Source organism: Balaenoptera physalus, assembly GCF_965194825.1.
Source record: "Balaenoptera physalus genome assembly, chromosome: 1".
NCBI classification, from domain to species: Eukaryota; Metazoa; Chordata; class Mammalia; order Artiodactyla; family Balaenopteridae; genus Balaenoptera; species Balaenoptera physalus.
In genome coordinates, this window is record NC_138882.1 from 107,037,026 (window position 1) to 107,050,652 (window position 13,627).

General features: G+C 38.4%; 1 long non-coding RNA gene across 1 annotated transcript in view; it reads right to left on the reverse strand.

The window, feature by feature from the left end:
- The window catches only part of LOC309656546, a 499,488-nt gene that overhangs the window by 217,971 nt on the left and 267,890 nt on the right, over nt 1–13,627 (reverse strand). The gene's annotated exons all lie outside the window — the stretch shown is intronic.

Sequence of the window (13,627 nt, forward strand, 5' to 3'; positions counted from 1 at the left end):
AGTAAGGTACTGAATTTATGCTATAAATTATGCTATAAAAGGCATCAATATAACCAAAGTGTTTTTTTTGTCCTATAAATGTTTAACTGTATAAAGTTCCTTCCAAGGAAGAGCAGGATGAAAGGTGCTAGTACCACCTCTCCAGGAGGGGAAATCAATCAAACCAATAAACTAGGAGAGAGGGAAATAAGATAAAAAATTCTAAGACAAGAAGGAGGCCAAAGACATAGAAGCAGCATAAGAGTCCATCAAGAGATAAATGGATAAAGAAGATGTGTATATATATACAATGGAAACAACTCAGCCATAAAAAAAGAATGAAATTTTGCCATTTGCAGCAACACAGATGGACTTGGAGGGCATTCTGTTAAGTGAAATAAGTCAGAGAAAGACAAATAGTGCATGATATCACTTATATGTGGAATCTAAAAAATACAACAAACTAATGAATATAACAAAAAAGAAGCAGAGTCACAGATATAGAGAACAAACTAGTGGTTACCCATGGGGGGAGGGAAAAGGAGAGGGGAAATAAAGGGGTAGGGGATGAACAGGTACAACTACTATTAAGTATAAACTAAACTACAAGGATATATTGTACAACACAAGGAATATAGCCAATATTTTATAATAACCATAAATGGAGTATAACCTTTAAAATTGTGAATCACTATACTGTACACCTGAAACTTACATAATATTGTACAGCAACTATACTTCAATAAAATTTAAAAAATGGAATTTTAGAGAACAAAAAAAGAAAGGAGGCCAGAGGAAGCCCATCTGAGGCAAACCTAGATGGACTGACACATAGCCCAAAATAGAAGCAAAGGACCACCCTGCTCCTCCTCCAAACTCTAGATGTATCCTGAACATCTAGTAGTGACAGTTTCTTAATGCACCTCAACCTTAATAACCTTCAAGATGCCACTGACATAACTAAAGTGTGTGTGTGTATGTGTGTGTTTTCAGGAATATCTGAAACAATGTCAGAGGCACTGTATACCACAGTGTTAATAGTAGTTATCCAAGAGTGGTGAGATTATGCATAGTGTTTATTATTTTTGTTTATCTACATTTTCTAACTTTTCTGTACAACAAGCATGTAGAGTTTTGAATAAGATTTTTTAAGTTATATCTATGACTTAAAGAGAGAGGGGAAAAGGCTGCCAGGGATATTCAGACAAAGAAACTCCGATATTCCCTGCATGTTCTTTCCTGCACAGCAAGCAATAAAACATGTTGTATACTTCTGGAAACTGCGAAGCTGGAAGGAATCTTAGAGGTGATATGGTCCCTCACTTTCATTGTGTAGGTGAAGGAACTCAGGCCTAGAAATCCCTAGTATTGTACCCAATAAAGAGTCACAGGAGCAGAGCAAGGAAATAATTTAGATTCATTAATTCTTAACCCAATACTTTTATTAGGTGGCAGGAGAAGCAGTATCATTACAGTTTAAAGTTCTACAGTATCTCTAATTATGTCCAAAAGTAAAAAATAAAAATGTGAGGGTTTTTTGGCCAACAGCAAAAGAATGGAATCAGCAAAACTTTAAGGTACTAGTCCAATCAATTTGGAGAGGTCTTAAGTCAATGGCCAGTCTCCCAGGATGTGTGGAGTGGCTATGCATCTATAACATGCCCCTCTTTAAACTAAGTGCTGATGTCTGCACTATATTCTCTCCCTTTATAACGCCCTCCCCTGGGGGAAGCCCTGGGATTGGGTCACCGATGACCTCCTTATTCCCTCTAAAGAGACTGAGGGAACATTATTATAAAACCCCAGGTTTTTTTCAGTATCATATTTTTTAAATGTGCCTAACTGATACATAGACAACATTTTTCTTCTATTTCTCTTTTATACTTAAGAATAGAGCTTTAAAGAAAATTTTACAATAAAGCATGCCTCCACCCTGCCTCAGGTAAAATGAATGTGACAGTGTATACAAAGTGCTTTGAGCTCCCCAGACACAGACATCAGAAGCCAACAGCAGTTATCTTGCCCTCATGAAAAGTATCTGCGGAACCTGGCAAGACTCCAAACCAGAAAGTAACTTTCCTGTATTTCTCAGTGAGGTCCAACCCCATTTGTATTTCTCAACTAGATACAGAAATTGAAACTAGGAACCAGTAGTTTGGGGGAGAATCAAATGCCAAAATTGTTCGGCAGCGTGGGTAAAAAATGAGGTGAGAGGTACAAAGAGGAAGCTCTCTGAAAGCAGAGAGTATAATTAAGTCAACTTTCAAATTTAACTTCTTTCTTTCCCACGTATTTCAAATCTGATGTCTTTCCCATAGGCCTGCAGATGGTGCCCCTAGGGTGGCCTTCACTGATCTCTGAAGGGTGAGACTGGAACTGAAACCCACAAGCCTTGCACCTGTGGGGTCAACTTCATTCACAGTGTTGACCCTTGCTGGTTTCCAAGACCTCCCCCAGTAAATGTCATCCCCACAAGGAGCTCCTAGAACTTCAGCCTCTCTTTAGTAGTCCAGTTTTCAGTCCTGCTCCGAGTTGATCCTGGGCAGGTACCTTAAGTCAGTGCTCTGTTGAGTGAAACATGAGATGGATACTTGCTCTTTGACACATCTCATCCAGCAAAGGGAAGTTTAACTATTCATTTACAACTTGGGCTTCAATGAACATCTTTTGTTTTTTTAAAATGACTTAAATTGCCACAAAATAATGGTTCTACCCTTCCTCAGACAGATTCCATCACCTTGATTTTCCCATTTTTAGCCCAACTGCAATGAAAGCATGCAGAGGACATATTGGTAAGGCCAGGTTTAGGTCTTATCCTGCATAGATTGCCATTTTCTGCCATAGGAGCTGTCCCCATGGACAGAGGAAATTTTCTGGAGATTCCTGTGAATGGTGGAAATATTAGACCACATCTGTTGTAGGTAGAGGAAAGCTGTGGAGTAGAGGTAGAAATACGAGGAATTACTGAAAAAAAAAAAAAGACCCTGAGTTTTGTCCAAAATACTTATCCTCTTTTTACAGAATTAAAAACCCTAGGCACAGAGAGGTTAACCTGGCCAAATGATACAACTAAATTATAAAGATTCCTATAAATACTTTGTCAATATGTAAATCACATTATACATCTATTGAAACGTTTAGTATTACTAAGTAATTATCGTTCTGACAATTTAGGAACATATGCTTTAAAAAATAAGGAATGGAATTGATCATTTTGAAGAAGGCTTTGGGCTGGCAGTGAATCCAGATGATAGTTTTTATACTGTTTGAGAGCAGCAGCTCTTTGCATAGTAGAAATAGTCCTTACTCACAAGATAAACTCAGCTCCAGGGCAGAAAAGGATGTTTTATTTCAACTCTAAATGTACATTGAGTACCTACCATGAACTAATCCCCACGCTGAGCTGGTATGCCATAGAGATGTGTTTATTCTCTCTTTTTTCAAAATTCTGAGAGTCTAAGAAGGGTGAAGAGATAACCAGCTATAACATAATGCAGAGTAAAGAAGTGTCCAAACAGAGCTACAAGTGAGGAGCATTTGGGACCCACAGGAAGTAGCAAGATGACCAAGGAGATGTTCCAGAACTGTTTGCCCAACATTCACTTTTCAGCCACAACCACAGACATGAGCACTGTCCCCTCCTCCACTTCCCAAAATAAGAATCAGCAATAATTACAGGTTTGAGTTGGAGATAAATTTGGCCCCTAGAAGGTGCTAACAAGGTGAAAATGATTAGAGGAAATCCATGAAGGTTTCCTGGAGGAAGAGTGGACAAAGAGCAACATAAGGAGTGGTAGGGCGTGTCCGGCAGAAGGGAGAATGGTTCAGGCACGTTGGATGACAACAGGAAGTTAAAAAAAAGGAGGAGGGAAAACAAACAAAAAGCAACATGGCCAAAACCTGTTTTAAGCCATTTGATAAATGGAGACAGAATACAACCATCAGAATGAGCAAAACGGAAAACTCTTAAACAACATGATGCTCTCGGGATGTTACGCTTCTTGTTAAGTCTGCAAGGCAGATAGAAGACAGCCTTTGCACTCAAACGACATACAGTGTAGTTAGGAACGCAGGAAATGCCAAATGGGAATTATATGAAAAGTAAGTGCTTTGAGACACAGAGGACACAGTAATCAGAGACTCAGAGGTTAAGAGGCAAGAAAGAAAGGGTCTCTGGTAAAGCAAGGATGGGCTAACTGGGGCTCAAGAGAGAGAAGCAGGGATGTGAAACACTTTGTAGTGGAAGCTAAAAAAGAGCGATTTGAGATTAAACTGCTATAAAGATACTCAAATGAAGCATATTATTCTGAGGTACAGAACACGTCCACCCACAAACACTAAAACCATTTGGACCCCAGCGACTTTTCCAGGGTGTGAAATGGCAACTAGGTCCTCCATGAGGTAGAGAACAGTTCATTGAGGGTATGTACACTCTTAAAAAAAAAAAATCATTTCCCTTATGCTCACCATATGTACCCCATGATGGCCAAAAGGCAAGTCCTATTTCAGAGGCTGGAGAATGATGCCTCTAATACAAGTGACACAATTAATTAGCAACATCTTCTGTGTAGGTGTTTATTAACTGTGCATTTCTGTGTTTAATTATTCAGATGTGTTGCATTTATATACAATAACTTTCAGAGAGTTCCATATACCTAGCATGGCATGGGAGTGGTCTTGTATTTAGAAAATGTGAAATCAATCTCTTTTGTTTAGAAAGTACAGTGGAAAATTATTATGCTCGTTTGGAAAGTGCTTTATTTATGCAAATATGCATTGTACTTATGTAGTAAATAATTAATATGCTTTCAAAATGCAAATAAAATATCTATAAAAACTTTCAAACCACTGTCTGTCATCTGACCAGACACAACCATTGCCATGGAAGCTTTCTGGGACTGGATTTAGGAAATGTAAATTAAAACCTAGAACTTTGGCCTCACCATGTTCTAATCAACTAGAAATGTTTAGCAAGCTTTTCCTGTAAAGGGTCAGAAAGTGAACATTTTTGGGTTTTGTGGGTCATACAATCTCTGTCAAAACTAAATTCTTCTGTTATAGTGCAAAAACAACCATAGACAGTGTAATTGAAGGGGTCGCTGGCTGAGTTCCAATAAAACTTCATTTATGAAAAAGTTGGTGGGCTGGGTTTGGCCATAGCCTGACCCCTGAACTAGGTATTGACATCAATCAGTAATAACAAACAAGGTTAAACAGTCCTCCTTTACAAGGGCTTAGTATGTGGGGACTATTGGTGCTTATGGATGGAACTCTTTGCCTAAGCAAAGGAAGAGCCCTGGGGACTCCACATCAACATATCAGAAGAGTTTAAGAGCTGGTATGAGAGTTACTACAAGGGATTAAAGATGCTTTTGTCACAAGGTCTCACCAGGGATTAGAAGAAGTCTGAATTTTCATTTCAGGATTCTATCCATTAAAAAGCATTTCTTCTAACTCCCACACACCCCTTCCCACTTCAGATCATCCTATATCTTCTCCAACAAAGGTGATTTTAGCCTAAAGAATTCTTCACTCTAGTGCTGCTATGGCAAAGCTTAATTTCACCTCATAGACTGGGTTCAAAACCGATACACGGGGAAGGCTGACAGGCTGCATGTCTTCCTTTGTTCTCTGTGTACAATTTACTTGCTGAATTTTCTACTCTAGAACATATGAAATGTTTCAATTCCAATTATCTCCACAGGAATGAGGGCTTCCCCTTCCCTTATTTTATAGTTCCGAGGGGACTGAATATCCCCTGGGATGGTAAAAGATTTTTTGAGAAGGGGGGAAACAACTCCCTACAATAAAAGAGTTCTTGATAAATAATTCTTCCTAACATTTCCAGTTGCTGCATTTAGTATCCTTTACTCAAAAGAAATCACATGAAGAGTCTGGGAGAAGAATGCCAAGATTCTCATTTTAATTTTAATCACTCTTCTAAAACCCTGGAGCCATTATCCTAAAAACAGGGTCTAAATTTTCTGAAGTGGCTACTCATCTTGCTCCCCACCACTCACTCTGCTTCCCAGTGTTTCTCTGTCATTTTCCATCCATTCTGTTGAGCAAATCAATCCTTCATCAGGAAGGCAGCATCGTTTATAATGAATTCTCCAGGAAGGGGTATTTATCTCACACCCAGACAATGGTAACCTTTCCAGTGGCTTCTCCATTTCTGCCCTGATGTGTCTTCTTAGAGTTTCAGTTCCTTAATATGGTATTGAACAGGCAGCAGGATGAAAGGACACGGAGAAGCACTGTGAAATAGATGCACTTAAGGGTCTGAGACACTTGCCAATGCGTGAGAGAAGAGAAATCTCTTATACTCTAGCACATCAGAATGATGTCAGGGAAAGCAAACTCGCAAGACTGAATCAGGAAAGATTTGAGATTGTACCTGTATCACAAAGAAGTGTTGAAAGGTTAACAGATGCCCAAGTGGTCAATTTAGGTTAAAACACAAGTGTGAGGACAGACGTTCGATACAGATGTCAATAGACTTGGGCTGATTGAAGTGACTAGTGCATAAGGACTGAATCTTAATGAAATCCTTAAAAATTATATATATACAAAATTATATATATACAATATTTATATATACATGCACATAGATCTTCTATATACATAAAAACGTAGTTATGCATACATATAAATACACGTAAATATAATGATTACACTGGGTTTTAAAAACCACGCATTGTTTTAAAATGGACTAAAGAATTATCCCAAATTATTCACAGTATCTAGGTGTGATTTTTATCACTATATAGTTCTGTATTTTCAAATGTTCTTTAGTAAGTAAATATAACTTTTATAATTAAAAAATTAACAGTAGTAAAAACCCTCTTTTCATTCCATTTCTTAAAAAAATAAGATAGGCTCTCAGGAATGCCTCCTGAGATTCCTGCTGAGGAAAGACCATCAACAGAAAAAGAACTGTAGACAAGTGCCTGTGCTTACATGGTGGTGGGGAAATGCCCCAAAGCCTTAATCCTGGGCCCATTTTATGCCTTAGAGGAAAGGAGGAAAGGTGGAATAGAGGATATAGAATAAGGCAAAGGTCCTAAAATAAAGGAGGAATTAAAAAGCAGGCCAAGTGAAGTGTGAGTACAGGAAAGCAGGTGGGGCTCGCAGACCCTGAGAAGGGCCAGTCTGGAGAGAGTTCTGCCCAAGTGTGAGGCAGGAAGGTGTGTCTTTTTTCGTCTTCAAATACTATATTTATTCATGAACAGTGTAATAAACTTTTATCAGTATAATTCTCTTTACACCCTCCCCCCACCCCATGGTCCTTGTCTTATATCTCACTTATACGTATATTTTTAACCACAAATACTAGTTATTTTTGCTTATAACAGTATTAATCTTTTAAAGAAACATGTGCGTGTGTTTGTAAATAAAAGCAGAAACAAAGAAAACTCTTGCCATAAAGTTCTATATCCAGCAGTATATCCTTCAAAAACCAGGGTGAAATGAAGACATTTTCAGAAAGACCAGCCAAATAAATTTGTCACCATCAGTGTTGAGATACATGAAGTAATAAAATGAGTTGCTTAGGCTGAAGGGAAAAGATATCAAAGAGAACCCCAGACCTATAGGAAGGAATAAAGAGCTCCCAAAGTAGATATGTGCATAAACATAAAAGGGAGGGTGTGTCTTGAAGCTGCACATTCCTGCTCCTAATTCTGCTCTCCCTCCCCACGCTCCAATCCGGGGTTCCTCCCTCTCATCCAGTGTCTTAGATTCTCTCCTGACTCACTACCTTAAAGATCTGATGAACTTTTTGGAATGAGTTTTAACTCCTAGGGGTTAACTCCATCCAGTGGTATTTGCATGTTGACAAGAGGAAAACCCCTTCTGTGACTAAAGCCAAAAGAATGAAGACCACTGTGAGGAAAGTTACATATTAAAAAAGAGGAAAGGAAGAATTGGGGGAAGGAAGTACTTCTTCTTCTAGGATCAGCTTCCTCCCTCCTACCTACACACCTCCACTAAAGTGCTGTAGTTCATGCACCTGATCCTACCTCTTCCTAGCAGTGTAAACTAAGATAAGTCCTTAAGTTCAGTTGCCTCAGTTTAATCATCCCTAGAATGGGTATAACAATGGCATGTTCCTCATAGCTTTGCCTGTGGGGATTAAATGAACTAATCCATGCAAAGTACTTAGAGCCTACCACATAGCACACAGACAGTAAATGTTAGCAATAATTATTATCACAATGTACACACAATACACAGGTTCTGCATCCCAAGGGAAATGAGAATCCTTGAGAATGGGACCCATGTCAGGGTTATCTTTGAGCCTAGTTGACATTAGGGCGTCCATGAATGTTGATTATTTTAATATATTGATGAAGCCAGGTATTGCATAGACGAAAACTAAAATGTACATCCAAACACATCTCCCTAGACTTCCTGCAACCTGAGGAAAACCCAGTGCCACTACTTCCAGGAAGTCGTCCCTGATTGTGTCCTAATCAGAGCTATGAGGTGCTATGAGCATCCCAATTACACACTGAACTTTTCTCTTGTCCTCATTTTTTGAAAACTTTTGTTAGATTCTCTTCCTCATCACCAGAGAAAGCCTCTTGAGAGCAGCAGCCATGTTCATCACTGAATTTAATCACCACTTTCTCCTTAATTACTTATACAATATTGGTACATGGTAGATGCTCAATAAGCACTTTTGAATGAATAAAAGTAATATTATTACCATGTAAAAACATTATTACATTTAGTGAAGTCTTATATTGTTCAAAGCACCATTTAATCCTCATGGCTAGTGGTACTTTTATTAACCCCATTTTATACACCAAAAAAAAAAAAATTGAAGCTCAGAAAGGAAAATTATCCTGAGTTCACACACACATAGGATGCAAGCCCAGGCCCATTTGGCTCATACCTGTGTTACACAAACTCTAAACAGTTAGACCCAAGTTCATATACAGAAAACTAGAGGGAGAAGTATTGTTCATATACAAATTCCTTACCAGCTCTATTATTTATATTTTCCCAACCTAACTCTGTATTTTAATTAAATAGTGGATTTGATGGATATGTTCTGTGTAAGTCTTATTGCTAAGAACCTCTGAGGAAAGAAAAGAGGTCAGCATATTTTAGTAGTTCTGTTTTGAGCAATGCTGGTGACAAAGGGAAAAAAATCAATAAAGAAAATTGTTCATTAGGAAAGAAACATTGGGCTAATGGTAAATCAGAATGTTTTAAGCAGAAACCAGACAAAACTGGATCTACTTAGGTCTTTCCACAGTTTAATTGGTAAAAATCCATGTGACAAAATGCAAGGGGAAATAACATATATTGGTGTGGGTGAGAGAGAGAACAGATTTAAAACATTTCTTGTAAATTTGAGTTGGTACCCAAGAACTTCAGTTCTCACCTTTTTACCAGCATCCTTTGTGCCCAGCCAAGAGGAAATAGCCCTCAGCTTGCAGGAAAGCTCCAAGAGCAAGGGACCAGAGAACTGACACGATAAAGATGATACTCAAGAAAGGCCGCAGTCATCTGGGAGTGTTTGACGTGTCCCAGGAATGTGACGGGCCTCCGAACTAGTCAGAAACCTGATTTCATTTTGATTGTTGTAATGACACTCTATCAGATGACGTGGTATGTGTGATATGATTGCATATATGATTTTGTGTGTGATGTGGTGTGTGTGAGAGGGAGAGAGATTGTATGTATGTGTATGCTGTGGTGTATTTGTGATTGTGATTTGTGAATGTGTGTGTGATTGTGTGTGCATGTAAATACAATGAGAATCTATGTCAGAGACAGAAAGCAAAACCACCCCTCTGCTCAGCCAGGGGAACAGACTGCGGCAAAAGACCAACAAGGACCAGCAACGACGCACTCACAAGCAGGATGGGGCAGAGGTTGAGAGCAGAGGAGTGTTCCCCAAGCCAAAGGATAGAAACTTCTCCTGAAGCAAACATAACTAGATCTAGGTTCAGGAAAACAAAACAAAACAAAACAAAACAGTTCCTATGTAAATTATAGAAAAATTAGATATTGGTTTTTGCCTATCGGTTTGATAAATATTAAGAAGACTGACAATATCCGGTTTGAGCAAAGGTGTGGGAGATATAATGCTTTTGTACACATCCAGTGGGAGTGTGTTTAGGACATTTCTGAAGGGCCGTTAGCCACATGCACTACAATGTAAATCATGCATACTCTTCGACCCCACAATTCCACATTGGGAGGTTTCTCATAGGAAATGAAAGGGTAAGTATGGAAAAATATAAGTGGAAAGATATTCCTTGCAGCACCGTGCATAACAGGGGCAATGCCCATCACTGAAAGATCTGTTAAATAAATCATAATGCTGTTTGAAGAATGAGCTGTAGGTCTGTAGATAACGACTCAGGGAGATGCCCAATACATAGTGTTAAGGTAAAAGATCACATGACAAAACAAAAGTGTATTTTCGTTTCAGAGAAACAAAATTGTGTTCACATTTTTAGAAAATATTTGGAATGATTTATAACAAAATATTAACAGTGGGTTATGTCTGGGAGGTGATGACATTGGGGGGAGGGAAGAGAATTTCACTTTCTACTTTGTACATAATTATTTTTCTCCTTAAAGAGTATATATCATTTCTGCAACTAGAGATTATCATACTAAGTAAAGTAAGTCAGAAAGAGAAAGACAAATACCATATGATATCACGTATATGTGGAATCTAAAATATGGCACAAATGAACCTACCTATGAAACAGAAACAGACCCACAGACATAGAGAACAGACTTGTGGATGCCAAGGGGGAGGGAGGAGGGGAGAAGGATGGACTGGGAGTTTGGGGTTAGTAGATGCAAACTATTACATTTTTTAAATTATTTATTATTTTTTTTCGCCACTCCACGTGGGATCTTAGCTCCCGGAGCAGGGATTGAACTTGGGCCACCGCAGTGAAAGCACCGAGTCCTAACCATTGGACCACCAGGGAATTCCCCAAACTATTACATTTAGAATGGATAAACAACAAGGTCCTACTCTATAGCAGAGGGAACTACATCCAATCTCCTGGGTTAAATCATAATGGAAAAGAATATTGTAAAAAATGTATACATGTGTATAACTGAGTCACTTTGCTGTATAGTAGAAATTAGCACATCATTGTAAATCAACTATACTTCACTTAAAAAAAAAAAAAAGAAAAGAGTATGTATTATTTCTACATTTGGAAGAAGAATACCAATAAGGATGTTGCCATTTATGATGGAAGGAAAGGAGATTTTTCTGATATGCTATAGTAGAGCAGATTCAGTTTACGTCTCTCCATTTCAGATTTGAGTCCCTGGCCAGATTCCCAAGCTATGTAAAAAACTAAAAGTTTGACTCCCTAGATTTCTGAATCTGTTTTCCCACTGATTCATAGCCTGGTGTTTCTTATGCAGCCCGTGCATCTGCAGCCATCTTGGCAAAACAGAGCTGCCACAGTAGACAAGCAGGGAAGAAGTCCTTTCCTGAGAGCTCAGCTCGTGCTTGCTGACAAATAGAAAAGAAACAGCTTTGCTGTTTAGGAACTTACAGATGGTTTAATTTACTTTGATAGTAAAAATGAAAGCAAGGACTAAATATGCTCTTACAACAAAATCACCAAAAGACATTAGGAATGCATGCTATTCAGCATACAAATATACAGATCACCTTTTATTATTTGGCAATAATGTTTAGAATTCAAAGTGCATGGTAGAATAATGAAACAGTATCGTACTTTCAACAATGCTGAAGCTCTATCCAGTTGTCTGGGGTTTTGTTTTCTGCCTGAGACTTGCTGAAATAGAGCACTGCAGCATTCTCGTCATTCATGGAATGTCTTGTTTTCACAAAGTGCAGGACCATACCTCTCTTCTGTGTGAAAGATAGCTTTTACTACAAGGAAAAGACACTTTCCATCTTACAAACCATAAAAATTTTCATTTCGTATCACGTTTTCATGAAACATGAATTTAATATTTTTCTCTTGGCTTAAAAATTTTCTAAGTGTTTTTTTTTCCCACTTTTTATTGATCTTTAATCACTATGGTTTCCTAAAACATTTTATCTTTCTCTGGCTTCTCTCCTCTTCCACCACCACCTCCTATTTCCTTGTTACCCATAAATAAAATCCAAAGTATATTAGATTCATCCCATTTAAAAGAATTCTTGAAGAAAAACCTTTTAGAAATCAAGGAATTATACAGGCTAACTCTATAACTTACCTGTTTTGTAAAATTTCCCATTTTGAATGTGGATTCTTTTCTAATAGGATATATCTGTATTTTTCTTTTCCTTGTTGTATCACTATAAAAAGTAAATAAGGGAAGAAAAGGAATATCTTGAGACAGTTTGCAAATTAATGACAGTTGAATCAGGAGCCCTAATTCTCAGTTACAGCCAAGGTATGTTCACTATTAATCCATAGAAATTTTTTTAAAAATCCTGAAAATAGACCTTTCTATGAAGGAAAACACGGATCTATTGCTGGTGCTAATTTCTCTGCGAAGACTACGGGTCAGTTCTACCTGGTGTACAGCTTCTTTTTCCTGAGTAACACCAAAGACTTTTTTAATCTTCCTGGCATCAACACTTTGTCAATAACCTGAAGGAGGGCATGAAGAAGGAGTAAAGCAAACGTAAATAACTATGACCTCATATACAAAGCCTGAAATTAAAGGAAAACAGCCAGAAATACAACCCATATGGTCATTTTTCTTTGTACATGCTCAGATGACAACAGGAAAATATGCAAGGCACATACAGATGAGCAAAAGCAGGTACCAGACAAAATACATTGCAAACGATTCTAAATTAGGTTCAGCTCTGTGACTTTGACTGCTGAATGACCTTGTATGAGGCGGGCAGCAGCTCTCAGCCTCAGTCTCCCTCGGTTGCTTGGAGTCTTGTTGTAAAAGATTCAAACACTACAGAGGTTTAAGGAGAACTGGAGTCTTCCTTCATCTGTTTTACATTTCTAGCCCCATGCCAGGGGATTGCTAGTACTTTGGTGGGTATCTTTTTAATCCTTCTTTATGTCACCACGTAGAGTTAATATAGAGAAAACATTTATCTTCCTATTGCATTAATAGACTTGCGGTAGATTGCATTATTGCTGCCTGCTATTGGCTCCCCTCCCTGAATGGATAGCACACATTGCTGCCTGTTGCTATATGATTTGCAGTATCTCCCAATAGGTACATTTGAGACCATGGAAATTTGCATATGCAATTGGAACTCCCCATCTGGATCTCAGAGATTTGGGGATTGTCATATGAATGATGATGCAGATCTCTGAATAAGGGAACCATGGAGAAAGGCCAGTGTTCTATTTACTATGGCTGCATAATTACCCCCAAACTTAGTGCCTTAAAACTACAACCAAATTTGGTGTTTTCTCACATGGTTGTGGGGCTTCACTGGACCCCACCAGCCAGTTTCTCCTCTGGCTTTCTCACATGGTTGCAGACAGAGGGAGCTCATTTACTTACATGGTATCATGTGAGTATCTGGTATCATGGCTGGGAAGACTGGAGCATCTGGGGATCCTCTGATACTTTTCTCTATCTCCTTTTAGTCTATCCACCTGGTCTCTCCAGCACGGTGGCTTTAGAGTAGCTGGATCTCTTACATGATAGCTTGGGACTTCCA